We start from the raw sequence: 13573 nt of genomic DNA on the forward strand, positions 1-13573 counted from the left end.
TTTAATAAGCTGAGTTATCACTATATATTAAGTAATTTTTTGCATGATTTTGATCCTGGTCCAAAATACCATTTTTTGTTTTGCTACAAGGAACAGATTTTTACTCAGAATTTGTCACAAAATCTTCATGAATGAATGACAAAATTTAATGTTTCTCTTTAGTGATTAATAGATCAATTATAAATTCTATTCTATAAACTTTTTTTGACATATATCTTATGTATCTGATATAGACAATATATGCAATGGAAATATGAACCAAAAAAACCCCAGCACTTAGATAATACCCACCTCTGACTTTATAAGGATTAACCAAATTCAAATTTCAAATTATAAAACATATTCAGATTAACATCTCTCAGTGATCAGAATTAAACTACATTGTGTTTAGTCCGCAGTGGATTTTGCTTATTTTAAAATTTATATTCAGAACCTACTTATCAGGATCATCATTGCATATTTCATGATTATGTATTAGTAAGGGAGTTCTTTTTTAAACCCAAACTCAGACATCTCTTGTACTTTAGACAGAAATTCAGAAAGACAACCGTGAGTTTGTTCAGTACTTGATTCTTACTTGAATAATTAGCATTATATTCTAAAAATTGAGTTTTCTGAGGGAGAAACTTGGACAACAACCTATCTCAGCAATTTTCAACTGGTGTGCCGCAAGAATTTGTTAAAAGTGAAATACCTGCCTATTTAGTCAGGGGAACTGGCCTCTTTTCCCCTAGATTGTCAAAAAAAAAAAAAAAAAAAAAAGACAACAACCAACACAACAATAAGTGGTGTGAAAGAATCAAAATTATACTTATTTATTTTGTCAGATTGGCAAAAAATTATTTTTTGGTGTGCTGCAGAATTTTAATAATTGTTTATGTGTGCCATGAGATGAAAAAGGTTCAAAACCACCAGTCTATCTTATATCCCATAATTAAGACTAATCAATGTTTCTCTTGGTCTTCATTTTTCCAGGTCTCCTCAATTTATCTTTGACTTTATCATTTTAAACATGTAACCTATTTTGTATTTTAAACTTAATGGATCTACCTTTAGTTATGGTGAAGAATGTGTTTCTAATAACCCAGAAACCCAAGACTATTAAAAACAATGATGATTTTAAAAGATCTAGTAAAATTCCTGATTCAGAGTCTTCAGGGTGTCAGGAAGCTCTGCTCCACGTGGTCATTCAGGGTCTCAGATTCTTTTTATCATGTTCCTCTGCCTTGTTCTGTGTCATTGTTTTGTCTGCATGGTAGTAATAGGTTACTTCGAGAACCAGGTCTCAGCATTTGGGGAAGGTAAAAAGAGGCCTAGCTAGATCTGAAAGTAACATAAATTTTCCTGGTCACATTCTATTGGCAAAACGTCATCACATTACCCATTTAACTTCAAAGAAGGCTAAGAAATGTAGTCAAGCTGTAGAGTCTTTTGCTGAGCTATTATTTTATTACTATGGAATAATAAGAGAACTCATTTTGGTGACCCACTATCTTAATGGAGGTGGGCATTTACTTATAATTTTAAAAGAATTTATAAATACTGGTAAGCATTTTTGAATCTACATAACTTAAAAACAATGTGATTATAGTTCAAAAAAATTCTGACCCTTTTATTCCCTTTGGTACTGTCCTTTTGAGTACAAAACATAAAATGTTATTCGAAATAAGCAAGAGCATGGAACAGACAGAAAATAACCAAAGAGGAGGTATAATGGTGGAAAGAGGAGGAAGGAACTAGACAAAGAACATGTATGAATGACCCACAGACATGGACAACAGTGTGAGGATTGACTGTGGGAACAGAGGGTGGGATGGGTGGAGGAGGGCAGAGAGGGAAAATTGGGACAACTGTAATAAAATAACAATAAAAATGAGTTTAAAAAAAAGGAAAGCAAGAAAATACAGCTATTACATTTTATACAGGAAACCTCTAAAGTACGAACCATCTATGAATAGAGTATATATGTCATAAAATATATGGTTTTAAGAGTCTATATTTGGTAAATCTTATTCTATTTCATATGTAAATCTATCATCTATCTATATCTATCTATCGATCGATCTATCATCTATCTATCTATAAACTTGAGGCAGATATGTTTTCTGTTCATCCTGTTTCTTATTTACTAGAATTCTACAACCTTTAGAGCTTAAAGAGAACTTAGAGTTTTGGCTCAGCATCCTTCAGACTTTTTGCCAGCAACTTCATAGCTTTCACAGAGAATGACATCAACATCACATTTCATAACTTAGATTATGTTCATCAGAATCCTAGGTAGTATTAGCCCTTCCTGTCTATGAATGAGGGAACTGATGAAAAAAGAAATTGAATAACTTCCAGTTTCAAAAAATTATTTAAAAACTTCTGAAACAGAGATATAATTGATGTGATATATCAATTTTAGGACAAACATAATAATTTAATATATGTATATATTACAAACTGATTACCACAGTAAGTTAACATTTGTCAGCAACAGATAATCATATTTTTTCTTGTTATGAGAACTTTTAAATTTATTTATTTTATTTTTTAAGATTTTATTTATTTTTAGAGAAAAGGGAAGGGGCAGAGAAAGAGAGGGAGAGAAAGATCAGTGTGAGGTTGCCTCTCACACCGTCTCCAGCTGGGGACCTGGGCCACAACACAGGCATGTGCCCTGACCAGGAACTGAACCAGTGACCTTGTGGTTTGCAGGCCAGCACTCAATCCACTGAGCCACACCAGTCAGGGTTTAAATTTTTTTTATTAGCAGCTTTCAAATATACAATAAAGTATTAACTATAGTCACAATACTACACATTATATCCACAGAACTGATTTTAACACAAATTCTTCTGGCTTTCTCTCTTAACACGATATGGTTGCTCAGTAGATACCTAATTTTGCAGTATTTTTCATGGCTATGATTATAATTCTTCCATGAAGAAGGTGTTCTTAACTGTGTTGGAGAAAAGTTAATATAGCAATTAGTTATGTATTACTTTAAATTTTGGTGACCCTGGCTGGTTTGGCTCAGTGGATTGAGCGTCGGCCTGCGAGCTAAGTGTCGCTGGTTCGATCTTCCAGTCAGGGCACATCAGAGAAGGAAAACTCTGACTCCAAAAAACCTCCGCTGCCTTGCGGCATACCTCTTCAGGGGAAAGGCTAAGGGAGTAAACCCCAACAGAAAATCCGGAGCCGGAGTCCCTAAGGCGGTTTGACGTTGTAGTCAACACCGGCAACTCCTGCGGCGCACCTGAAGCCAAGCTGTATTGACTCCATCTTTCCCTTGGACCCTTCAGCTGCGAAGAGAGGGGGGGTCTGCTGCATGGGCAACAGCAGACCCTCCATATCACCCTGCCCAGGCTCTGTAGCTTCAGCTTCACTGGAGAGGACACTCCAGCGACATCGCAAGATGTCGATTCAACACGGGAGGAGACAGATACCGTGTCACTCCCGAGTCGGACTGCACAGCCATTCTCGGCGGTGCAGATAGACTCTTAAGAAGCTACACCATCGTCTCTCGAGACGGACGGCTGCCGACGACGACTTTAAATTTTGGTAAATTTCACATGTGGAATAGAGGATAGATTATTTTGGGGGGGGCAGAGTATTTATTTGAAAATTTTGTCTACTTAGTTGGTGGAAATGTAGTTCTTTACAAATTTTACCCAAAATAATTGAAAGAAAGGTTTATATTCCTTGGTCAGAAGAAAGGTTCTCCCTCTATCTTGCTGGACACAGGAAGGAAGCATATAGCCCCATTACCGTGGCAGCTACCATGTAATTGCAAAAATGGCAGACAGCTGGAAGAAAATTTATTTCCTGATAACATCATTGCAGTTCTGTTTGTCATGCTTGGAGTCTGTATTACCTTTGGGCTTCCATTTATGTGAGAAAATACATGTCCTTATTGTTTAAGCCAGGTTGAATTAGGAAACTTTCTTAATGGGAGTCAAAATGGAATACTATGATCACTACAATGACACATCAAAGTACTGTGTCCCATATAAACAATATTGAGGTAAAGACAACAGGTACAAAGAACAAAATGGGGAGAAAGATAATATCTATATATTGAGAACTCTTATAACTCAAACAAGAGAAAGAAAATCATCTCAGTTCATTCCATCACCACCTCTCCTTGCCACATCAAATCCTGTCCACCCCAGTTCCCTGGCTCCACCTCTCCTACCTGGTCTGGATGAATATGGCTTCTTTAAATCTGTGGTTGTTGGATTTCCATACAGTTTGATATCATGGCATTTCTGGGTGTTTTTTGTTTTGAGGTTAGTTGTAATTTTTCTTGTAGTTGTGTGAGGAGGCCAAGCATGATTACCTATGCCTCCATCTTGACTGGAAAACCCAAAATTTTCACAATTTTTACTAAACCCCGACATATTTTTGATGAAATTAAATCATATGAATTATTTTTCTGAAACAGATTCAGCAACCTAAAAAGATAGTCCAATAAAAACAAAATGTCCAAATATAACTCCCAGATATCAATCATTGTCAGATCCATACTCTCCATCCTTCTCCATCCTACCTTCCATTTGCCACATTACTGACCTCCTTTGGTTTTGGGGTTACAGGGCAAGATTGGCTTCTGGTTGGATCTGGTCACTAACGAATACTAGTAAAAATCAGAAAAAGGAAGTAGTGTTAGGTCTGGGTTTGTTACTAGTTAGTTTTATTTGTCTACCGAAGGTCACAGCTTTTATCTTTGTTTTCTCCACCCAGCCCTCTGTTTCCAGGTTTGTTAAAGGTTCTACCCCTCACCACTTCTGGTCAGGGGGTGGGAAGTTTTCCATAGTGGTATTACTAGCTTTAGAGTAATGCTCTATCTTCTCTGGTTTTGCTAACTCATACTCAACTGTTTTGTAAATAGCCCTTTATTAAACTATTTTAAAATTACCCATCTTCAGTGTGCTATCTATTTCCTGTGAGGACCCAGATAGACTCAAATATAAACAGTGACTACTAATATTGATATTGACTGGTATGAATAATAATTTTTATTATACATTTTCAAGATTCCATTGATTAAATGGACACACTACATATCAAAATTTTATCTTCAATTAGCCAAGTTTGATATTTTCTTTATTTAATGAACTCAAAATATATATACACAAATTGGGTTTTGAAAAGTCGAAAGATAATAAATATATATTACTTCTTATAGGCTTTTTTCTTAAAAATTGTATCTTAGGTGATTGGATATCAACACATTTATTATTTTAATAATGCTTATGCACACAACCTATGAGATCATTTCTTTCCTTGAAGTGATTAGAATCCAACGCAGTGATATAGACATATAACGTAAGATAAAAAATTCAAAAAGAAAACATAAACTCCACAAACTAGAAAGAACAAGATTCACATGAAGAATTATTTGAAAAGATTCTTAAAAAACAGAGAATTAAGTAGATAGATCTTGTGGGATGATTATTAAAGAGTAAGAGGACATAAATGAAGGGATATAAATAGGGGTATATTGAAAATGCTCTAGGAATCAAGAGACTAGTACAACTGAAGTGAAAGATATATAGGATTGTATATAACCCCAATAGATTGGGGTGAAACAGTTGAAGGGTTCAAATTCCAAACTAATAATTTAATATTTTATTGGGGAAAAAAATCAAAATCTTTTGAGTAGGTGATTGATTTGAATTGTAGTGTAGCTTGTGTAATGATTAACAATCAGTCAATTATTCTTAACCAGCTATTTTCCAAACAAGTCACCTGTTCACATAGATAAGAGCTAGTGCTGTATAGGCTTAGCCAGACTCAAATTAGCAGAACCACTGACTGGTAAACTTGTAATTAACAATTAATGTTTATTTCAAGTCATAAGTTTTGGGGGCAGCTTATTATGTATAAATAAATAACTGATGCAGGGAGAAATCCTTGCCAGAAGCAACTTTAGAGAAGTGATGGAAAGAAGCAGGCTGTTAGATTATAAATTGTTGAAGAGTTATCAGGAATTGGGCAAGGAATATTTTAAAATAAGTCTCTTCTTGAAAAGAAGAACATGATTTGAAAAATTGAAATATTATTATTTTTATTGTGGGTATGGAATGCATTTAACATTTAGGGAGATGAGAATAATGTGATAAAAAGTTAGATGAACAGGACAATGGAAGAAGATGTAATTGAAATAACATGTTATCAGGAATGGGTGAACTCAAAGGCAGAGATGATTTGAACAATGTAGTAAAGAAATAGAAAAAATGTTAAAGAAGAGATAAGGAGAAGGGGCAGTTGATGATATAAAGAATGAGGTTGGACCTCCTCCCAGGACCAGTCTGGATTTACAACTTAATTTTGGAGAAATCATCTGGAATAACCAACGGAACACTAGCTGGAAAGAAGTCTTATAACCACGGAGAGACAGAAAAGGCCGCTACATCACAACGTGACCGGTAGGGAGTGCGGAGACGCGGAAGGGCTGGCTGGGCTCACACGGGTGGCTGCTGAAGGGACTGAGAAACAGCTCAGCAGCCGGGGATTCCCCCTGAGAAGGGCAGGGTCTAAACCCCCAGCTGGGCTTCCCAGCCTACAGCGACAGAGTGGAAAGTAAAATAGTATCAGCTGTGAAAAGCGAAAAGCCACAGGCTTTCTTGCTAGCCGGAGAGAAACAGCAGGAGAAAAAGAGCTCTTAAGTGGATCACATATGAAAATATTTTGGCCACCACTTACCCTGGGCTCAAGCAGAGGGAAGGCAGAGAGGACTGGAGACACTTGGGGAGAATTTGGCACGGTGGCTTTGAGGGGAGAACTGGAGGAGCAGCTGACTGGGTCCCAGTGCTGACTCATCCCCAGTACTGCGGGTAGACCATTCCCCTCCAAGTGGCGTCAGCCTGAGGGGAAGCAAAAGCCCTGCCTGCAGGAATTAAGCTGCCACACCCACAGTCCTTAAGCCTGACAGCTAATCACAGATTGAATAGATTAACAATCAAAGAAGACAGACAACAACAGTAGATCCCTGGAAGTCTCCAACAGGCTGCCTAGGGCCAGACTGGTACATGATCTGACGCCACCAGAGGCAGATCCAGGAAGTGCAGATCATTCCAAGAAGCACCAACAAACAATAGGAGTCAAAAAAATGGGGAGACAGAGAAACAACCTCCCATCAAAAGGAAAGGTAGAATCCCCAGAAAGAGTGCTAAATGAAATAGAGGGGAGCGAACTATCAGATATGGAATTCAAAACATGGATTATGGAGAAGCTGAATGAGCTCAGCGGAAACTTCAAAGAACTCCAGAAAAACTACAAGGAACTCACAGAAAATTACGTGAGCATGAAAAAGGACATAGAAGCTATCAATAAGAGCCAGGAGGAAATGAAAAATACGATCTCTGAATTGAAGAACACAGTAGAAGGAATTAAAAGCAGGCTAGAGGAAGCAGAAGATCGGATCAGCGAGCTGGAGGACAACCTACACAAAAACTCCCAGACAATGCAACAAAATGAAAAAAGACTGAACAAGACTGAAGAGGTTCTAAGACAGCTGCAGGACAACATGAAACGTAATAATATCCGTATCATAGGAATTCCAGAAGGAGAAGAAGAAGAGCAAGGGATAGAAAACCTCTTTGAAAAACTAATGACAGAAAACTTTCCTAACATGACGAGAGAAAGAGTCACGCAAGTCCAGGAAGCACAGAGGGTCCCAATGAAGATGAACCCCAACAGGCCCACCTCAAGACACATCATAATTAAAATGGCAACATTCAAAGACAAAGAGAGGATCCTAAAAGCAGCAAGAGAAAAACAACTAATAACATACAAGGGTACTCCAATAAGGCTATCATCAGATTTCTCAGCAGAAACACTACAAGCCAGAAGGGAATGGCAAAAAGTATTCCAAGCAATGAAAAACAAAGGCCTACAACCTAGAATACTATACCCAGCAAAGCTCTCATTCAAAATGGAGGGTGAAATAAGGAGCTTCCAAGACAAAAGAAGGCTAAAAGAATACATCTCCACCAAACCAGCAATGCAAGAGATGCTAAAAGGTCTGCTCTAAGAAGATAAAGAAACAGAGAGAGACAGAGAAGAACACGAGTACAAAGGGGAAAAATGACAATGAATAAGTACTTATCGGTAATAACCTTAAATGTAAATGGATTAAACGCTCCAATTAAAAGACATAGGGTAGCTGAATGGATTAGAAAGAATGACCCACATATATGCTGTCTACAAGAGACCCACCTTAGAACAAAAGATCTACACAGACTGAAAGTAAAGGGATGGAAAAATGTATTCCAAGCAAATGGACATGAAAAAAAAGCCGGGGTAGCAATACTTATATCAGACAAAACAGATTTCACAGCAAAGTCCATAAAAAGAGACAAAGAAGGGCATTTCATAATACTTAAGGGAAAAATCCATCAAGAAGATATAACCCTTATAAATATATATGCACCAAACTTAGGAGCACCCAAATATGTAAGGAAACTTTTGAAAGACTCCAAGAAAGATATAGACAACAACACACTCATAGTAGGGGACTTTAACACCCCACTGTCAACAATGGACAGATCTTCGAAGCAAAGAAACACCAAAGATATGGAGGCACTGAACAACACCCTAGATCAAATGGACTTAGTCGATATATATAGAAGTTTTCACCCCAAAGAAGCAAAATATACATACTTCTCAAGTGCACATGGAACATTTTCAAAGATAGACCACATGGTAGGACACAAAACAAGCCTTAACAAATTCAAGAAAATTGAAATTATATCAAGCATCTTCTCAGATCACAATGGCTTAAAATTGGAAATCAACCTCAAGGAAAAAACTCAAAAACATTCAAACTCATGGAGAATGAATAACATGCTATTAAATAATGAATGGGTTAACAATGACATCAAGGAAGAAATCAAAAAGTTTCTGGAAACTAATGATAATGAACACACAACAACCCAAAACCTATGGGATACAGCGAAAGCAGTCCTAAGAGGAAAGTTCATAGCAATACAGGCCTACCTAAAAAAGCTAGAGGAATATCTAATAAAAAATTTAACCCTACAGCTACAAGATCTAGAGGAAGAACAACAAGCAAAGCCCAGATCAAGTAGAAGGAAGGAAATCATCAAGATCAGAGCAGAATTAAATGACATAGAGTCTAAACTAACAATTCAAAAGATCAACAAAAGTAGGAGCTGGTTCTTTGAAAAAATAAACAAAATTGACAAGCCTTTAAGCAGGCTCATCAAGAAAAAAAGAGAGAGGACCCAAATAAATAAAATCAGAAATGAAAGAGGAGAAATCACAACTGATACCACAGAAATACAAAGGATTATAAGAAATTATTATGAACAACTGTATGGCAAGAAATTTGACAACCTAGAGGAAATGGACAGATTCCTGGAAACCTATAGTCTTCCCAAACTGAATCAAGAAGAAGCAGAAAGTCTGAATAGACCAATAACAGCTAGTGAAATTGAAGCAGTAATCAAAAAACTCCCAGCACACAAAAGCCCTGGACCGGATGGCTTCACAAGTGAATTCTACAAAACATTTAGGAAAGAACTAACTCCTATCCTTCTCAGACTATTCCAAAAGATACAAGAAGAGGGAAGACTGCCAAACTCATTCTATGAAGCCAGTATAACCCTAATTCCAAAACCAGGTCAAGACACAACAAAGAAAGAAAACTACAGGCCAATATCGCTGATGAACATAGATGCTAAAATCCTCAACAAAATATTGGCAAACCGGATCCAGCAACACATTAGAAAGATCATACACCACGATCAAGTAGGATTCATCCCAGGGATGCAAGGATGGTTTAACATTCGTAAATCAATAAACGTAATACACCACATAAACAAAATGAAAGACAAAAACCACATGATAATATCAATAGATGCAGAAAAAGCATTTGATAAAGTACAACACCCATTTATGATAAAAACTCTCAGCAAAATGGGAATAGAGGGAGCATACCTCAACATAATAAAGGCCATATATGAGAAACCTGAAGCCAACATCATACTCAATGGGCAAAAACTGAGAGCATTCCCCCTGAGATCAGGAACAAGACAAGGATGTCCGCTCTCCCCACTCCTATTCAACATAGTCTTGGAAGTTCTAGCCACCGCAATCAGACAAGAAAGAGAAATAAAAGGCATCCAAATTGGAAAAGAGGAAGTAAAACTGTCATTATTTGCAGATGACATGATAGTGTACATAGAAAACCCTATAGACTCCACAAAAAAACTACTCGACCTAATAAGTGAATTCGGCAAAATAGCAGGATACAAAGTCAATATTAAGAAATCAAAGGCATTTTTATACACCAACAATAAAAACTCAGAGATAGAAACTGAAAGAAAAATTCAATTTACCATAGCAACAAGAAAAATAAAATACCTAGGAGTAAACTTAACCAAGGCGGTAAAAGACCTGTACTCAGAAAACTACATAACATTGAAGAGAGAAATTAAAGAAGATACAAATAAATGGAAGCATATACCATGCTCATGGATGGGAAGAATCAACATCATTAAAATGTCCATACTACCCAAAGCAATTTATAGATTCAATGCAATCCCTATTAAAATACCAGCAACATATTTCACAGACCTAGAACAAATACTTCAAAAATTTATATGGAACCAAAAAAGAGCCCGAATAGCCACAGCAATTTTGAGGAAGAAGAACACAGTAGGAGGAATCACAATACCTGATATCAAACTATACTACAAGGCCACGGTAATCAAAACAGTCTGGTACTGGCATAAAAACAGACATATAGATCAATGGAACAGAATAGAGAGCCCAGAAATAAACCCAGGTTCATATGGTCAACTAATATTTGACAAAGGGGGAAAGAACATCAAATGGAGTGAAAAGAGCCTCTTCAACAAATGGTGTTGGGAGAACTGGACAGGGACATGCAAAAAAATGAAACTAGACCACCAACTTACACCATACACCAGAATAAACTCAAAATGGATCAAAGACTTAAATGTAAGCCGTGATACCATAAAAGTCCTAGAGGAAAAAATAGGCAGGAAAATTTCAGATATCCCACGTAGCAACATTTTCACTGATATATCTCCTAAGGCAAGGGAAATAAAGGAAAGAATAAACAAATGGGACTACATCAAACTAAAAAGTTTCTGCTCAGCTAAAGAAAACATCAGCAAGATGAAAAGGAAACCAACCATATGGGAAAATATATTCGCCAATGACATCTCAGACAAGGGATTGATCTCCAAAATATATAAAGAACTCATACGACTCAACACCAAGAAGACAGACAACCCAATTAAAAAATGGGCAAAGGACCTGAACAAACACTTCTCCAAAGAAGACATACAGAGGGCCCATAGACATATGAAAATATGCTCAACATCACTAGCCATCAGAGAGATGCAAATAAAAACCACAATGAGATACCACCTCACACCAGTCAGAATGGCCATAATCAACAAATCAACAAACAACTTGTGCTGGAGAGGATGCGGAGAAACGGGAACCCTGGTGCATTGCTGGTGGGAATGCAGACTGGTGCAGCCACTATGGAAAACAGTTTGGAATTTCCTCAAAAAACTAAAAATGGAACTGCCTTTTGAACCAGCAATTCCATTACTGGGATTATATCCGAAAAATCCTGAAACACCAATTCAAAAGAACCTATGCACTCCAATGTTCATAGCAGCACTATTTACAATAGCCAAGTGCTGGAAACAACCTAAATGCCCATCTGTAGATGAGTGGATCAAAAAACTGTGGTACATTTACACAATGGAGTTCTATATAGCAGAAAGAAAGAAGGAACTTCTACCATTTGCAACAACATGGATGGAACTAGAGAGAATTATACTTAGCGAAATAAGCCAGGCAACGAAAGAAAAATACGTTATGCTGTCACCTATTACAGGAAACTAATGAACAACACAAACAAATGAGCAAAATTGAACCAGAGGTATGTAAACAAGGAGTAGACTAACAGTAACAAGGGGGGACGGGGGAGGGAGAAAAGGGGGTAAGAAGGGGAAGTGTAAAATCAAAGAACATGTATAAATGACCCACAGACATGGGCAACTGAGTGGGGACTGAATGTGGGGGAAGGGAGGGGCAGGATACAGGGAAGCAAGAAGGGAAAAAAAAAAGTGAGACAACTGTAATGGAAAAACAAACAAAAAATTTTTTTTTAGTGGGGGAAAATGAAAATATGAAGAATGGAAATGCCAGTTCAGTGAATATTAGGACAAAGATTTTCCTTCACGTTGTATATTTTTCTCCCTATTTGATCTCTCCAGAGTTTGGCATTCTAAACAAGTAAGTAATGACTTAAGTTTCTTTGCATAGACCTAATAAGACCAGTTGTTAATAGAGGTTCCTTTTTCTGAACAAGCCTTTGACTGGAATGTCAAGCCTAAAGGAGACATGCTTGGGCTCATGTTGTTACCAAAAAGCCCTAAGGAACTGGGAATGACTTTCAAAGGTAATAAAAGCCCGCGAAATAAAAGGCCTGCTGCCATGGTTGGTTGTGCGGTCCACAGCAATCTCTCCAGGGAAGGAACGAAGGTTGTTTTCCTGAAAGATGGCTAGAAGGGACCTTAAGGCACAATGGAAAACCAGAAAGACTTGGAAAGGACAGGTGTGTACAGGCAAGGATGAATGCCAGGTATGTGGCCCAGCTTCTGTGCACTGAAGAGCAGACTGAGGGCCACCCTAAATGTTCCTTGGGTAAGTTCCAGCAAAACAGAACTAAAGATCATAAGTGATCATTTGCTGCTCTTGTTATGCTTATGCAAATGAACAGGATAAATTAAAAATGGACTTAATGTAGTCCCTTTAAAGACAAGGAGAGTAATCTTAGGGAGAAAAATCAGTATTCAAGGAAAATCACAATGATCAGTGGCAGACTGTAAAGTAGGGCAGCTAACCGTCTTAAAAGTTTCTTCTCATTTAAAAAATGGTTTCACTTGAAAATTAAACCATATCTGTGATATCACCAAAGAGATTCAAGTTGCAGGCAAGTAGAATGTCAAGTGCCTTGCAACTGTATGTCTTCCCAATAAGACAGTCTTACAGATTTAGAGACTTTTTTGTTGGTTATGTTACATAAATTAACATGTGTTTTCTGTTTTCAAAGGGCATAAGCCTATGACCGCATTACCTGAGTGATTGTCTGTATGCATAAGCCTCACTTAATCCTCTCTGCAGCGCTGCCTCCGGAGACTCAACAGTTTGGCTGAACTAAATGGCTGAGTTGGTGAAGAATGGGGTGGTCTGTGGGCTTCACTTTAAAACGGGTTTCTCTTTTCTATCCTAATGGCTTGGACAGAAAGGGCCCAGAGGTCTGAGAGGGGGGAAACATAAACTATTTCCCTCAGCCCAAACTAAATAAAATGGGCAAAAGGGTTTTGGACAGGAGAGATGTGCCTAGCACACCTTCCTCCAAAGAAGCCCTTTTTTTTTTTTTTTTTTTTTTTTTTCTCCTAATGTGGAACATTGAAAAATTAATCCCTGCCTTTTGCCAACTAGTAGTTATGGATTGAATGATGCTTTTTAACCCTTTTTGCCAAATCTGTTGCCCCCAGAACACAACAAG

The sequence above is a fragment of the Furipterus horrens genome, unplaced genomic scaffold, assembly GCF_987537825.1.
Source record: "Furipterus horrens unplaced genomic scaffold, mFurHor1.1.pri manual_scaffold_4, whole genome shotgun sequence".
Lineage (NCBI taxonomy): Eukaryota > Metazoa > Chordata > Mammalia > Chiroptera > Furipteridae > Furipterus > Furipterus horrens.